This window comes from Fukomys damarensis, unplaced genomic scaffold (genome assembly GCF_012274545.1).
Source record: "Fukomys damarensis isolate Sample0158 unplaced genomic scaffold, DMR_v1.0_HiC HiC_scaffold_3, whole genome shotgun sequence".
NCBI classification, from domain to species: domain Eukaryota; kingdom Metazoa; phylum Chordata; class Mammalia; order Rodentia; family Bathyergidae; genus Fukomys; species Fukomys damarensis.
In genome coordinates this window covers 15,733,079-15,749,505 of record NW_022900915.1, presented here as the reverse complement: position 1 = coordinate 15,749,505, position 16,427 = coordinate 15,733,079, and the positions used below count along the sequence as shown (strand labels likewise).

Sequence of the window (16,427 nt, the reverse complement as noted above, 5' to 3'; positions counted from 1 at the left end):
GAGTTCAAGACCAGCCTGAGCTACATAGTGAGTTCCAGGTCAGTCTCAAGTACATAGTGAGACCCTGTCTCAAAAAACAAAAAAACACTTGCATAAAGATGCTTAGTATTTATATAATAAATGAATGATGCAGAAAGATTTGGGATCTGGATTTAGAGAACTTGGATGAGATCCTAGGTTTATTATTTACTTTGTGTGTGATTTGGGGCAAGTGACTTCACCTCTGTGAACCTTGGGTTCTCTTGGTATAAAATAGGATTGTAGGGCCAGGGATTTAGCTTAGTGGTTCTGGTGCCTGCCCCGCAAATTCAAGGACCCAAGTTCAAGCCCTAATACCAAAAAAACAAAAAAACCCAAAAACTACAATGACAAAAACAAAATAGTGTTGTACTTAACCACAAGCATTGCTGTAGAATTAAATTAGACAGTGAGTATTAAAACACCTCATACACTGTAGGGCACCATGTTCACTATAGTTCAATATTACTGTGTGCAGAGCCTTGGGCAAGGAGATACGAGGGCTCCAAAGCTATTCAAAGTTCTTGGTCCTAGTCCCAGAGTAGCTATGACACATTTGAGGACAGAAGGCACAAAATAGGGGGCAGAACTACATAGAGATTTTTACCCATTCATTAATTGCACAAGTGTTCCCAGCATGCCATCCAAATACTAGGCTTGAAAGGTCTACTGGAGGTTTTAGGTTAGGCCTGAGGGAGAAGCTTTGAAGGCCAAGGTAAGGCCCCTGGACTGCTGTTTTAGATATAGGTCTGTGAATGCTCATATGCTGTCTCTACTCCTAAATTCTCTTGTGGACCAGGCTTCTGGCTTGAGTCACTTTCCTCAGTCACCTCTGAGGGCCGAATGTGCGGAGTCCATTGTGAGGACAGCATCTGAATCAGCCATTCAGTAGGTGTCCTCTCTTAAAAGGTCAGTGGCCTATCTGGCCACCACAGATGGCAGCCACAAAAGACCTGCTGAGAATCCAATCTAATACAGCAGCAAAGACTCAAGGCACTTCCCCTGGGAGCAGGGGTGTGAGCTGCAAGGTGATTTTGCTGCTGTCGCAATCTCCCTTTAGACTCAGCCTGTCCTCGAGGGCAGAAATAGCAGCTTCAGAGACAGGGGAGTGTTGTGACGTCATCCCCAGGTTCAGCCAACAAAACGCACTCTAGAACTGCTGGTCTCTCTTGCCCCTTGGATATTTGCGCTAAAGTCCAAAGGGACAAATTTGGTGACCCTGAGACCCTTCTAGCCTCTTGGCCCCAGTTCTGGGCTCTGTCTACAAACAAGTCTCTCCCACTCCAGCTTTTAGCCGGCAGGTGAAGAGTGCACTCAACAACGCTGTGGCTGGACTAGGGCCCATCTCCAGCTCTCCAGGGATGAGTGCTATAAACCTGCAGGATTAGGAGCAGACAGGCTGGGCTGGAGATACTGGGATGGCACCTGGCTTGGAGGCTGAACTGAGGGGAAGACATTTTGCAGTCCCTGGGAGGCGGGAGGAGAGGAGGGAGGGTTGCAGGGAGAAGAGAGGAGTTTGTGCACAGCGGTGTGTGTGTGTGTGTGTGTGTGGTGCAGCAGGAGATGGCAGGCAGGAATGGGGACTCCACAGCCTCCACTGATTAGAAGAGTTTGAAATTGATAAATTACTTTGTATCAGGGCAAAATGATTTGACCAGATTTCAAATGTCTCAGAGAAGGGAAGCTTCTCTTGGGCCAAGTATTGATTGCATTTAATAGAGCTGGGACTTTCTCACTTTAAAACAACAAAATAAACAGCTAAGAGAAGGCACTAACTTACCACTCTCTCTCTTTCTGTCTTCCTCATCTCTCTTCTTGTTTTCCCTTCTTCCTAAAAGCAGGAAAGGATCCAGAGACCCGCCCAAGCCCATGCTGAGGTTGGGGGCAGTGCTGAGTTTGAAACTGTGGAGCTCTTTTGGGGCAGATTGATGGTAGGGGCCAGGAAGAATGGGGGGTGCTTTGGGCCGGTCCCATTCTTCACAGATTGATTTTTGCCAAACAGGGACTGTTGGAACCTTTGATAAATCACTAACCCAAGTGATGAATGCCCTGAGGCTGGGTGGGGTAGGAGGAAGGATTCTAATCTTCAAGGCTAACCAGGAAAGAAGAGGGTAAGGGGAGAGGGCTGGTAGACAGAGGGAGCCAGGTAAAATGAGCCCTAGAAATTCTGTGAGAAATCCCTAATACCTTGTCTCTCAGCAAGATTTGACCACAATCATGAACTCAACAGCACTTCGAAATTCATTTTCAGCCTGTCTCTTGTCTGTCTCTTGCTGTCCATCTCACTGTCTGCCCCTTTATCTGGTTTCCAAATGGACTCTGATGGATTCCTCCCAGGAGAGGATTCTCTTGGGCATCCTAGAAAATGGAAATGTGTAAGAAAGGCCGGGAGCAAGTGGGGGCTTGGCAGTGGGGAGTGGGAGGAGACAGGAAAAGTGACCTCAAGGAAGATATGGGGTGAGCTGCAGCAGAGACCAGCACCAGAGAGGGAGGGAGAGGGTGGAGCAAATACAGACACGGGTTTGTAGGGCAGCTCTTGCCAGAAACAAGTTGGCTTCCAGGGAGTCCTATTCCTCATGAACAGAAAGGTCATGCCATGTGGTTCTCCTGCCCTCTCTCAAAGCAATGAGAACAGAGATCTGCCTCAACTGGGCTCCCTGAAGAGTAGCAAGAAGTGTAAAGGGGGAAAAGGATCAGCTCAAAGACACAGAACTGATCTATTATTATGGCCAGAGCCTGCCTTGAGGGCAGACCAGAGAGTAACTTACAAGTTTGAATCAACAGAGTGACCCTGAACATGTGACTTAGCCTGAGTCACCTTCTGGTTCTTATCTGTGAAACAGGAAAATAGAACAGGTCCACATGAAGCTTATATTAATGAAGATCATAGGACACACAATCTTAATTGATATAAACATGGGTTTGGCCCGTAGCAAGCATTAAGGAAATGTTAGCTAGAAACATTATTGTTCTTGGTTGCAGCATGCCAGATTCTGAAGTCACAAAAACTCAAAACGTATCAGCCATTCTGGAGTCAAGAGAATCCTAGCTCTGTCTTAGAGTGGCAAACTCTACTGAAACTGCCCCTCTATGGGCCAAGCCTTGTCGGTCGTCTGACCCTCCTGCTGTTGGCATGGATGCACCACAGAACAAGGCCTCCACCGTTACCTGTTTGAGCAGCTGGAATCTAGCCCTCCAGAACCCTGCTGGGACCCCTGGGCAGTCCGCAGGTGTCAGCCCTGGTGAATGAACTTGGTCCTCCTGTCCTGCTCTACTGCACAAGGCCACGCCCAGCTTTCTGCGGCCCTGGCCCTGTCCACGGTGCTAACGCCCATCGCGTCCCAAGGCTTGTGTAGCTCTTCCCACCTCAACCCTTCACCCCTGCCTCCAACTTTAAGATCTCAGAAGATCTCCCCAGTCACCAGGGATGAATTCTGAGCTCACGTTCTGGAATGCTGCCAGGAAGGAAGCGGCATTGGTGTAAAGAATCACACAAAAGGCCGCAGGTAATTATGTCTCTTTTAAGCTGCTAACAGGATTGGCCGTTTGATAAATGGGGAGGATTTGAGGCTGTTTTGTCACTGACAAGCTGTTGTAAGATCATATTGGAAGCTGAAGACAGTTTATCTTCATGTGTGTGGTGAAGAGAGGGGAATTCTCCATGGATTTTACACCCTCTTCAAATTAATGTGATTTCCTAGGCTGGTACCGTGCACGAGAGTGAGTGATCTTTGTGACTCACCCCCTGATTAGATTACCTGACTCGGCAGGCACCTCCAGCCCTTCAGAGTACCCTCAAGCTCCCCAGACCCTTCCCTGTCCCCTTCCTCAAGGTCCCCTCTGACCTCATGGCTCCTCTCCTGCAGCCCTACTCTCGGGTCTAGCTGCTGAGCGCACCCACGGCTCAATTACTGCTGGCTCGCCTGAGAGACAGAAGGGTCTGGTTTCTACAGTTTTTCTGGAGGGAGCAGAAGAGAGGGAGGTAGGGTGGGAGGGGGAGGAAGGGAAGCAGCAGCGGAGAGTAGAAATGAGACAAAGAGGGAGTTGAAACAGAAACAAAGACACAAGCTGAACCATCTATAAGAAAAAAAGAGACAAAAACAGTGGAGGAAGGGTTTTTTTCTTTCATCTCTAGAACCTTCCTTGGAATCACAGGCACCAAGGTGGTCTCCTTTCCTGATCCCCCGTATCAAACAGGTCTTCTGGGCATTTTTTATTGAATAACTTGTCTTCTTCATAGCACTTACTACTATTATCTTGCTTGTTTATTTTTTGCTTCTGTTATATTTGTCTTGACCCCCAGATTATAAGACCCTTTGAGCAGAGGTCATAGCTGCCCTGTTCCTCTCGAGACCCCAGCACCAATCACTCAGTAGCTTCTTGGTAAATGCTGACAGAGTGTGTGAAAAGGCAGGGATTTGGAAGGAAGTTTCAGGGGGCTGTGCTGACTTTTGCTCCTGGCAGAAATCTGCAGGTGAGTGGTGGGGGCTGTCGGGCACTGGGATGAATGCCTAAGGTCATCGTCACTGCTGGGATTTGAGGAGACATTTCTGGAGAGGGAATGCGTCTGCCGTTCTCTGGACAGAATTAGGCATCCTGCAGAACAAAGCAAGTGTGAAGCACTTGCACCAGAGTCCTCTGGGAGGCTGTATTTTCATAAGCATTCCTGGGATTCTGGTGCAGTGGGTCTGAAGACCACACTTGGAGAAACACTTCTGAGAAACAGGTGAGCTGGGGCCCGACCACGGGAACATCTCAGTAGAACCAAGGATCTGGGGTGTACAGTGTGTGAGTGTGTGTGTGTGTGTGTGTGTGTGTGTGTGTGTGTGTGTGTGTGTTTTGGAGGGGTAGTGCTTAGATAAGCAGAGCGGGTGTGTGGTGTGTGTGTGTGTGTGTGTGTGTGTGTGTGTGTGTGTGTGTGTGTGTGTGTGTGTGTTTTGGAGGGGTAGTGCTTGGAATACTTGCAATGACATAAAGAATCTAAAATCCATTTTTTTCTATCCAGGTGCCATGTCATTCTGCACACCTGCTCCAGGCTACTTGTGGGCAAAGTTCAAAAGTATGGCTAACCTTCTGGGGACAGTTCCCTCACCCTACCCAGGACCTTTGAAGAAGAGAAAGACAACACCAGATGTGAGGAGGAAGGAAGCCCTCCCTGCCCTGTGCCCAGGGGCCTCCGCTCCCTCCACCCATTGAAGTGTCTGCAGCTGGTAAGCCATGCCTCACTTCCCAGGCAAGCTGTGCACCCACCCCTGGGCCCCAGGCCACCACTGCCCCTCTTTTAGGGGCCTCCCCTAGACTTGTCAGCAATCTACGCTTCGAGATGGATTGGCTGCTACCCCGGCATGTCATCCTCACCCCACCAAACATGCACCTCTCAAACTTCACAGCTCTGTCACATGCAGGACCCCCACAGGATACGTAACATAGAGCAGCAGGTACTCAGGGGTAAAGGACAGGGTGCCCAGCAGTGAAGAGCCTGAGCTTCTTCATGCTGGGCCTCAGTATGGCCTGAAAATAAGAGGAAAGAGCATCACAGTCAAGGTCCAGCCAGTTGAAGAAAAAGCTCATCCCATCTCACTTCTTCCCCATAAAACCACAGCTACTACCCTCTCCCACTTTCCTAACAGGTCAGGAGCCCTGGCCTTCATGCTCAAATAACCCATGCTCTGTCTGTCTCAGAAGTGTCCTCACGCGTGCTGATCCCTTATTCGCAATGCCTTCCTGCTTCCTCCGTCCCTTTTCTCTGGTAGCTCCTACTGCTCTCCTTGGTCGACCTTTCCAGACCTGCTGGCTCTCGATCTACCATTTGCAACACTGAGCGCTCTTGTCATTGTACATCTCAGGTCTGTCTTCGCTACTGGACTGTGAACTCCGAGACACACCTGTGTGTCTCATCCACTGCCGCATTCCTGTCGCTACCGTGGTGCCTGGCACCTGGTGAGCACGCAGGTGGGAGGACAACAGCTTAGACAGATTCGTCTGTTTTACCACATGGCTCTCCGGCATGCACTCTGTTCGGCCCCAAGCTTGCAGCAGCAGGAAAAAAGGCTTCCTCCCTCGCCTCACCCAGGGGCAGCTGGGATCTGCGGGGAGGTGTATCATATCAATTCATGTAAAGGAGAGATGCATAGTACCAACAGAGAGCGCAGAAGAAGGTCATGTGATGAGGTAAGGGGCCCTAGTTGAAATATGAAGTCTCTCCCAAAGACTCTTGATCCCGATGTGGCCCTACTCAGAGGCAGGGCCTAGAGAGGACATTGGATAATGAAGGCCCTGGCCTCATCAGGTGGGTGAGTCCATTGAGGAGCCCATCACCAAATGGGCTGTTAGGAGGTTGCTGGGGGACATAGGTCATTGGGGATGGGCCTTTGAAGGAAATCTCTCCTCAGGCTTTTCCCTTTTCACTCTGTTTCCTGGTTGCACTGAGGTGAGAAACTTTCCTCTTGCATGCCATTTCTGCCATCACATTTCAATGCTGAAGCCAGCCAATTATGAAATACCTCTGAAGCTGTGAACCAAAATTAACTTTGCCTCCTGTAAGTTGTGGGTGAGACAAAAAGCTAATACAAGAGATCAGGAGAGGATGCCTCAGAAGATGATATTTCTCTGAGTTGGAGAAGGTTGAATAGAGCAATAATGAAGAAATATTCTGGATAGAGGGAGTAGCATGTGCAAAGGCCCTGCGGCAGGAGGGAGAATGGCTTCAATAAAGAATAAAAGCCTGAAAGGACTGAAATGTGTGGGATGAGTGGGGAGGCTGTAAGTGGATTGAGGTCAGATCATGCAGGGGCTCATCAGTTGAAGTAAAGAGTTTATTTCTTCATCTCAGAGCAAAGGATTTAAACACTGAAGACTTTATGTAAGCAGAGGGGTGGGCAACTGCAACAGGGATATAACCAGAAGTGCATTTTTAAAAAGGTCACTCAGGCTTCCATGTGAAGGAGGGGAAGGGCCCAAGGGAAGGCAAAAAGGCTAATTAGTGGTGTACAGCAGCCACACAGGCTTGGCCCATTTGTGGTAGAGGTCTAGAGTCACAGAGAGTTTTGGAGAGAATATTTTCGAGCCACATCACAGGCTGGCAGTAAAACCAGGACCAGCACTCATCCCTGTTCTTTGCGCCTGCCTGCAGCTGCTGGCCTTCTGCCACTGGGCCACAGCCATAGGGAGGGATTCCTAGGCTTTCTCCAGAAATACCTCTGATTTCCTCTCAGTGCCCATATTGCGTGCTGTGTCCTTGGGAATGCCTCCGTGTGTGTTCTAGGCTGGAAGGCACTGGCTGGCCCCATCTAGGAGGTAGCTTTTTCTCATCACCACAGGTGCTTTGCATACTGGGAATCGTAGTTCTGGAACTGGAAAGCTAGTCCTGCTCCTGACTGTGGTTCTGGCAGGCAGCCTGGTTGCCATGGCAGCAGCGGGGCTAGAGCCACCGAACCATTTCATCCACAGCTCTGTTGGCTCTGAGAGCTCCCAGCAAGAGAGCCTGGGCTCTGGGGAGGAGGGGGAGGAGGAAGAAAGGGGGAAGAAGGATGAAGCACCCCTTGGGCCTTCCCCAGAGTCCTGGGCTAAACCTCACCCTTCTCTGGGGCTTGCGAACTGAGTCAGAAGAAGTCACCAGTTCAGCCTCAGTGTGACTCCCCAGTACTGACCACCTTGGCTGCTCTGTTCATGCCAGTCAGCCCCTGTGGGTTCAGCTCTGTGAATGCAGAAGTCTGCACTAGATACAGAGAGAGGAGGAAGCAACCCTCCTCCCCAGGGAACTCGGAGCCTGCACGGAAAATAAGAAAGTCTAAGAGAATGGCCTTAAAGGAAAAGTTCTGCCCACTTTTCCTTAGAAATGTCTCTAGGACACATTCCCTCCTTTCTGCCCTTTGGCCACAGTCCTAGCTCATTCTGTCTCCCTCAGAGAAGGCTTTCTAAAACATAAATTGGGTCCCATCACGCCCCTGCTTAAAATTCTTCAATAGCTCCCCTTTGCCCACGACTGGATCAAGTCCAAACTCTCTAGTAGGACCATTCATGGCCTTTCAGATTCTGGCCTGAGGCTCCCTCCTGCTCAGGGATTCTCCTGCCACCCCTTCTGCTAAAAACACCTAGAAGTTTTCCAGTTCCTCCTGCATCCTTGCACCCCTGCACATGCCACTTCTGCCCGAGGTGCTCTTCCCTCTCTCCTACCTCACAGCGAGCAAACCCAGCTGAACACCCTCCTTGGTGAAGTCTTCCAAACTTCTTCTCCACCAAGGGACGAATGAGTGGCCTGCTGCTCAGAGCTCCCAGAGCTCACTGTACATCACTTGCAAGCACTTATCACATGCCTTGTGATTATTGTCTCCGCAGCTCCTCTCCCTCTCTCTATTGCATCTGAGCCATCCTAGGGTCCCCAGTGCCCAGCACGGCATCCGGCACAAGGTAGGCATCCCACAAACAGTGAGTGGGATTGAACTCACCGCAGGAAGGCTAGTTGAGCCTTTGCCGCTCTCTTCTCCCCCTCCCTGGGCCTATTTTGCTGCCATTCCTTCCCTGTCCTCCCGGGAGGCCCTGCATACCTTGAGCGCTGACTGAAAGACCTGATAGCGGTGCCTTCTATTCTGGGCACAGGTGGGATAGCCACGTGCATATGGAGGCTGGGAGCCTCTTTGTGTTACCTGGGAGTTTGTGTCAACGAGCACCTGGGTCTCTAGAGAAGGACCCAAGTCTTCAGTGGAGCCATGGTTTATGGACCCAGCTCCAGGAGCCGAAAAAACCAATTAGCCTTCTCTGCTTCTCCACCTGGAGGCAGAATAATTCTAGTAAAGTCCTTCCTCCTGGACAGAGACTTCGTCTGCCCGGATCTTAGCTCTGAGATGTCCCCATCCAGCCTTTCACCCCTCTTGACTGACGATGCTCAAGTCAGGAGTTCTGAGCTTCCTAGGCCAGTTTTCTTACATTAAAACCATGACTACTTACTGATACACTGGAAGCCTTTTCCAGATTTCCATTTTTTCTAAACCTTATTTCTCCATCACAATAGGATTTAAAAATCTTTGCCTGGCTAGATCATTTATTTACATACACAGTCATTTACATAAAGATTTTTTTTAGGTGCCTACAATAGCCAGGTGCTGGATTAGTCACCAAGAAGGCGGAGGTGAATCAAAGACATGGTCCCTGTCCGCGGGAAGCTTGTAGTTTGTGAGGAAGTTCACACTTACCTGTGCTTACCGGCACAGTACAGTCTGTTAAGGGCAGCCCGGCTTTTAATCTAGGACATCAGATTCTTTGTTCACTGACTATCTATTGTTCACCTGTGACACATCAGGCATGAATAATAGCTATAGGGCTGATGCAGGCCACCCCTCACACAGATGAAGCACAAAGAAGTCTGTGAACAGCCACTGCACCCTGCATTTGTGAGAACGCCAGGAGCTAGAAACTGGGTGCCAGGCTCCCCAGGGTGGTGGAGAAGACTGCCTGAGGTGGGAGCCAGGAGCATTTGCACCTAGCAGAGGTGAACATGAACAGACAGAGCCTCTCAGTACGACTGGGTGGTGTGGAAGCTGACTCATGTTGTTCTCCTTACTGCAGCCCCTAATGCTGGGCCCACAGCCCTGAGCTGCATCCTCAGGCCCTGTCTCTGCTTCTGTGGCCTCTGGATGTCAGGGCCTCGACTCAAAAGGTTTAGAGCTCCAGGACCTGGAGGAAGGGAAGAGGTAGTAAGGAGTGAGGAATAGGACGGGTGGGTAGAGATCCATTTCTAATCCGTGATGTTTCCATAGAAAAAATTGCTGTCTTCCTCCATGAGTTGTGGGTCTAGCTCTTCATTGATAAAATCTGCTAAAAGTCAGACAATTAGAGCTCTGAGGGCTCTTTGGCTTCTCTTACTTCTGTGGTTGGAAGAGGGAGATGGAAGAGGGTGGGTCTGCAGAGAAACTCTGGCTCCACCCTCTGCCAAGGGACCCAAATCAGCATTTACTGACATTTCTCAGGCTGCCCTCAGTGCCGGTGACATTTCAGAGACCTGCCCTCTTACATGGCTGAAGGGTACAAGGCTGACCCTGAAACCCTGCTCCGGGGCCAGTCCAGCTCTGACCACAGGCACCACTTGGGAACAAGCCTCATTTCCCAAACAGCAGCCAAGCACCATCTCTGGGATTAGTGCTGGCCTCACTCAGGGACCTGCATCACACTTGAAAATACTGCCTGGGGCAAGGGTGAGGCTGGTCTGGGCCCAGCACCTTCTTTACCAAACCTCAATGTCCTTTCTTACCAACACCTCTATAAAACCAAGCCCATAACCTCTGACTCCTTCAAAAGGCACTTGTGGCCTCCAGCTATACATTTGTGAGAGGATGGAGTTGTCCATAAACTGTAGATTGTTGTCCCAGTGTGAGGAGTGCTGGTGGGGACATTAAGACCCGAGGGTGGGTGTGGGAAGATTAACAAGTGCAAAAGCTGGAGGAACCAAGCCAGATTCTGGCAATTTCAGATTGAAGTGAGCCACTTGGCAGACAGAGGTTAACAGGGGAGATCCAGGGAACATTTTGATGTCTGCATTGATGCTGTTAGAGCTAAGGGCTGTATTGGAACCAGCCAGGAGGCCCTACCTTGCTTACTAGTTTTACTCTTCAGTCCTAGGACCCGGTCAGTGTAATGGTAAAAGGCCTTGGTTTCGGGATCAGAAGAAGTAATCCTGGCTCCATTGGTCACCAGCTGTGTGGCAAGTCCTTAACCTCACTGAGCGTCATTTTCTTTGTCTCTAAAGGAGGGTAGTAATACTAACATACCTTGCAGCTTTGTTGAGAAAATTAGAGAAGTCAGTGCTTGTAACACTCAGTTCTGGCTGCCACATAATAAGTACCAAACTGCCAGTGGCAGGTTGGCCTCACTAAGAACTTTTTCTTCAAGAACAAGTCCGCGAGAGAGGAGCCCCACTCCCCGGCAAGTGTTTAAGCATTTAAATGTGTGCCAGGCACCCAGTGTGTGCCCTGCTCAGCATGGTGGTACAGATGAAGGAAACTCATTTCTAGTTGGAGCCTTGATTTGCTGATTGTGTGAGCCTGCCCCAATCTGAGCCTTTTCTTCTCCTTAAATATGAAAGTAATCAAGCAAAGATTACGGATTGGTGTTAAATAACGTTTATTTGGTGCCAGAGTAACCCATGACCATCATTTCCTAGAAAGAAGGTGGGGAGAAAATGCTGTGGTGAGCTGAGTTCCATCTGGGCACTTGTAAGGGTGGATGAATGGGGCACGATGCATCTCCTCTTGTGCTGCACCGCAAAGCAGATCACAGCTCACGTGTGTTGCAGCCACAGCCATTTAACTTGAATCAGTCTTGCCTTTCGAGCAAACCTCTGGTTCACAGGAAACACCCCTGGGATACAGTCACAAGATAAATAAGAGCCCGAGGAAGTAACGAGACGGCTGGAAGGAAGCGCGTTGTAAAGGAAGCTGATCAGGATGTTCCAATGGGTCAGTGCTCAAAACTGGGGCAAGACCCCATACTACGTGGTTTCATGCACGTAACGATCAGGTGCCATCCTTATATCGCTCCTGAAAAGCCAACTGTAAAGAACTTTTGGTGGGGGCCGGGGATTTAGCTCAGTGGTGCTGCTGCCTGCCTCACAAGCGCAAGGTCCTGAGTTTGATTCCTGGTACGAAAAAAAAAAAAAAAGAACTTTTGGTGGATCAAATGGGAAAATTAATCTGTATTAAAAGAGATGAGGGCCAGGGATTAGCTCAGTGGTTCTGATGCCCGCCTTGCAAGTGCAAGGTGCTGGATTCAATCCCCAGAAGAGAGAGAGAGAGAGAGAGAGAGAGAGATGAACATTTACTGAAATGGAAAAGGCAGAAGTTGTTGGCTAAAAAACAAGAGCTGAAACATTATGTACAATGTGATCACATTTTAGTTAAAAGGTACTTATATATAAGAAAAAGAACCAGATATACATTAAGGTATTAAGGTAGTAAGAAAATAATGTTCTTTTAATATATTTTTGCTTTCTGTTTTTTTAAATTTTTCTCAGTGCTCCTACAATATCTGAAATGTTATTTAATAAATAAAATATACATTGCTTCTATAATGCTGAAATGTTCTTTAATAAATAAAATGGGAACAATTACAGTGTGTACCTTGTAGGGCTGTAATGATCCAACAAGATAACACCAAGAAGCCCGGGACTTGGCAGAAACCCGCACCAAATAGTTTGGTGCCACTAAGATACTCGCACTCTTCCACCCCCAGCCGCATTAGACAGAACTGGCTTACTGTGGACCTTCTCCCGTCTCCAGGTCCTGGCATACAGCAGGGCTCTGCTGATGTCTGTGGGACAAATCCCTTTCTCTGGTCCAGTGTTTGGTGGGCTTCAAAGGAAGCGCAATGGCAATCGTGGCCTTGGACTCTTGAGGTGTGGATCCTCCAGCTCCCATCCTCAAATCCCGCACAACAAGCAGGAGGTAGCCCCTGCTAGTGAGATGAAGCCACAGTAATCTCTGCCAAAGGCAGCAACCAGTCACACCCACCTCACCCTACTCCCCTATTTTTGATATTGGCGTCCAAAACCTCCACCTGTTTATCCCAAACTCTGGACCTAGGCTAAGGGGCCAGTTGGGTTTGCGCCTATTCCGCGTTTCCAGATTAGGGTTAAGACTGTCCCTAACATAGGAGCTGGTTTTGAGGTCAATTTCTGGTCTGAGCCTAATTTCCCAGATAAACTGCAGCTGTATCTCCTTCCAGACCCTAATGATTTAGATGAGGTCTGAGACTAGCCTGTATTGAGAGCTTGGCTCTAAGTCTTCAGGGGTACCTTGGTCCCAAGCTAGCTTTTCACTGAAAACTGAAGCTGAGGCTGTCTGGTCCTGAGTGAGGCTGGAGTTGTCCCCACCTAGGGGACCAGCACTGGAAGCGGGCTGTGTAGTAACAGGAGCAGCAGAGAGTAGCTGTGGGGGTAGGGGGTTACGGGGCGCAGCACTAGCTGGGGGCTCTGGAGGAGTAGGGGAGCCACCTGGGGGGCCTCAGCTTTCATCGGGGCATCTGCAGAACATGGTAGGGTGCAGAGAGATGGGTGCCCCACCTGTCCTCCCAGAGAGAAGGCTCAGTGCACCCCAGGCTCCAGAAACCCACTGAGGCCAATATGGAGCTCAAGGGAGGGGTGCCCAGGAAAGGCTTTGGGGCCTCAGTGCTAGAGAGGGCCCTGGGAGTGCAGACTGTGCCTCATTACCCCCATCTCCTCCCCTCAGAGCCTGCTGGACTCCTTGCTCATTAGGCCAACATATCCTCCTTGATAAAAAATACATGAATAAATAAATAATAACATCCATAACCGAGTAGGAAGGCAGTTTCCACTCCTTTCTGTTTCCCTAGCACCTTCCTTCCAGCCCTGGCCCTGGGGGCTGCAGCTGCGTCGTTGGTCAGTTTAATCGCTCTCTCCCCTAGCATGGCAGGCATTTCGGACTCACAGGGGACCGGAAACAGGAGGTGACTGAACAGGCTTTCTGTACCCCAAAGGTGCTCTTGAAGGAGTGCGAAGAGGGATCTCTTCTTCCAACTTTCACGGCAATGGCACAGCCTTTAGGGTCAGGGATCCCAAGTCCGGGAGGGACTCGGAATGGCATAGAGAAGGAAGGTGCTACGCCTATGGGGTGGTGGGAGGTGGGAGCAAGCAGGAGCTGGCGTTTGCACAGCGTGAAGGAGCAGACTTGGATCGGAGTACCCAGAGGAAAGGTTATCATTCTTAGAAGGAAAACAAAACTCACATTTCCTTCCTCCTGGCCGTCTTACATTGCTCCCGATCTCTGCCTTTGTAGGTGATGTCTTTTCTCTGTCTCTGCTGTATTTCTCTACTCCTTCCCTTCACGGTCGTCCTTTTCCTTCCCTGGGTCAGTGTGCCTCTCCTGTTTGCCCAGAAAAAGCAATCCTGCCTGAGACCCGTGTGTCAGGACCATGGAGAGCATCCTGTGCCGGAAAAGGCCCTCTCCCAGCGGAGACCAAGGCAACAGCGGGGGTGGAAGCGGGGCACAGGTAGTGGCAAAGGGGAAGTTGCGGGTGAAGGTCATTTCTAGCCTGGCCCTCCTAGACTGAATTTCTCTGAATGAGGGGCTGAAAGTTTTTCACAGGGCTAAGGATGTAGCTCAGTAGTACAGGGCTTGCCTAGCACCGAGGCTAGGTTGGATTGCCAACACCGAAACAAAAGAATTTTTGCTGCCCCAGACCAAAGGCTTTCGGTCTTCCCTACCCTCCACCACCACCAAGAAGTGGGAGGAGCAGCTTGTCCTCAGGAGTATGCGGTTCTGCCAAACAGCCTTTGCTAGGAAGCCCCAGGAATTTTTGCCCGTGGAGCACAAGCTAAATGCATGAGCAGATCAGCACAGAGAACAGTGCGCCCCTTGGACAGATGTCGGGGATGCTGTGTAGAGAGTGTGTTGTGTAAACAGGGCAGCAAGAGATAGTTTTGATCCTACAGGTCAGGGGGTGATCAAGGCTAGGGAGCGTAGGAGGGACCAAGGTCCTGATAAGCCTATTCTTTCTGGCAGTTGCAGGCTGGGGGTAGAGGTCATTCAGGGCCTTTCCCAGTCCTAGCTCAAAACTAATGGGACTAGAAGTCTCCTCTTCCCTTTGGAAGCTCCCTCTAGACAGAACCAGAAGCCAGATTTCAGGAGCAGGCCAGATGTTCAGGGTAAATGCAGAGAAGTGAAGCAGATGGAGCCTGAGATTCCTGTGGGGGCCAGGGGAGGAGGGCAGCAGCTGGAATATGTGCTGGGGCGTGTGCTGGAGCTAACGCTGGCTCCAGCGAGTGCCAGGGCATGCACCGCAGTGTGTCTAGGACATGAGACTCGGTCATTAAGCAGACTGGGCGAGGTGGTTTGGGTGCTTTCCCTGTACCAGCTACTACGACCTGAAGGGTGTTCCTTCCAGGATAGGTACTGTGCTCGCACACAGGACTGAGGAAGACAGAACCTTCCCTGTCCTCACTCTCTCCACGCCTTCCCAGTGCAGGGGTTGAGACCCAGAAACTCATCCATCCCTCCACTCAGAGGCCAGAGTAGCCATTCCTGGACTGGAGGAAGAAGGCCTCGCCTAGAAGCCTGAGTGAGATGGCCAAAGCCATCCCTTCACTTTCTTTCTTTTGTACCAGGGATCAAACACAGAACCTTGCACTTGTGAGGCAGGTGGCAGCACCACTGAGCTAAATCCCCAGCCCTGTCCCTTCACTTTCTCTCCCAGTGGACCACAGCTCGTCTCTCCCCCCAGAGCCTCAGTCCGCGGCCATGCCATCTCTGCTGCAGTTTCCACGGTTCTTGGGCAGCTGTGGAGCAAAGTCTACCACTAATGTCATTCCCGCCAGAGTCCAGTGGCTTTTGCACCCACCTCCACCTGGCTGCAGCTGGCTGTGGTCACTCACTGTCACCACACGAGCCTGGGAGAGCAGTGGCGGCCCCCACTTGGCAGATGAACAAACTGAGGTGCAGAGCAGCAGAAGCACAAACTACAGCACAGCTCTGCCGCAGAACCAGGATTAACCTAAGTTCTCTTTTGCTCTTCTGGGCAATGAAGCCATTCTAGCTCTGCACACCAACCCGTTGTGTAGTTCTGAGCAAGAAAATACTTTCCCTCCCTGGGCCTCTATCCCCTCATCTGTTGATTGAAAAGATCCAGACAGGATTACTTTGGAGAGCATTTCCCATTCTGCTCCGCTCTGATGTCACAACACCCGAGGGGTGACTGTGCTGAGAGGGGTGGCTCGGGCAACAAGGAGTGGCTGTGTGCTGGTAGTATCCTAGCTGAGGGAAACACAGTGCGAATTCCCCACGCCCGCGAGGCCCATGAGAGCATCCTAGGATGCCAGGATACTTGGCAGGGGCAGGATCTGCTGCCCGCTCTTGTTCTGGGGTTAGAGTGTGGTCTGGTGGAGGCCAGGCCCTGAGCCCAAGCTCTGTCTGTCGGGGAGGGAGAGCAGAGGGAGGCCTGGAGAGAGAGTGGGATGAGCTGGGCAGACCAGAGCCAGACAGACAGAGCCAGGCGGGCAGAGCAGAACGAGGCTCAAAGCTCTAGGGCTTTACAAATGGATTTTGCTGAAATGGAAATTTCCACCATCCTTGAAATGGAGCCTGGCAGTATGGCCAGGTCTGGTGGGGGCTACAGGAGCTAGGATCATGGGTAGGGACAGAAGCCACACTGTCCAAACCCCTTGGACCTATCCACCCCTCCCTCATGCCTCTCCCCCATCCTGGGTCCTCCACAGCGCAGGGACCTGCAGGATCGTCACATTTCTTTATGCTCTTTTACTGTCCCCCTAGCCACTTCACACCCACTTACGCCCCTCACACCTAACACTCTCCACCTCCCACTCACCCTCCGGTGGCCTTTTCACCCCCCACTCCCCATACCGCCCCTTCCTGCCTCTCCCCCACCACACAGCCTGCTGTCTCCCT

The 16,427-nt window shown here is 50.7% G+C and overlaps 3 long non-coding RNA genes across 6 annotated transcripts in view; 1 reads left to right on the top strand and 2 right to left on the bottom strand.

Moving 5' to 3' along the window:
• Positions 1-944: 944 nt before the first annotated feature.
• LOC104855096 lies at positions 945-10,616 on the top strand. 4 transcript variants are annotated; one of them, XR_778312.2, is made up of 7 exons: positions 945-1,046; positions 1,860-1,949; positions 3,001-3,524; positions 4,322-4,492; positions 5,024-5,228; positions 5,865-6,189; positions 8,356-10,616. It is a non-coding gene; the product is annotated as an uncharacterized LOC104855096 (long non-coding RNA). The 4 variants fall into 4 exon arrangements; XR_778311.2 differs by lacking the exon at positions 8,356-10,616 and adding an exon at positions 6,503-7,601; XR_004518436.1 differs by lacking the exon at positions 8,356-10,616 and having other exon boundaries at positions 5,865-7,601.
• LOC104855094 lies at positions 1,816-3,219 on the bottom strand. Its single transcript, XR_778310.1, has 3 exons — positions 3,187-3,219; positions 2,206-2,376; positions 1,816-1,849 (listed from the first exon to the last, which is right to left on the bottom strand). It is a non-coding gene; the product is annotated as an uncharacterized LOC104855094 (long non-coding RNA).
• A 519-nt stretch (positions 10,617-11,135) lies between the features above and the next one.
• The window catches only part of LOC117287224, a 5,892-nt gene continuing 600 nt past the window's right edge, over positions 11,136-16,427 (bottom strand). The window contains exons 2-3 of the long non-coding RNA XR_004518439.1: positions 13,752-13,889; positions 11,136-11,370 (exon numbers count right to left, since the gene is read on the bottom strand). This is a non-coding gene — a long non-coding RNA (uncharacterized LOC117287224). The remainder of the gene's footprint in view (positions 11,371-13,751; positions 13,890-16,427) is intronic.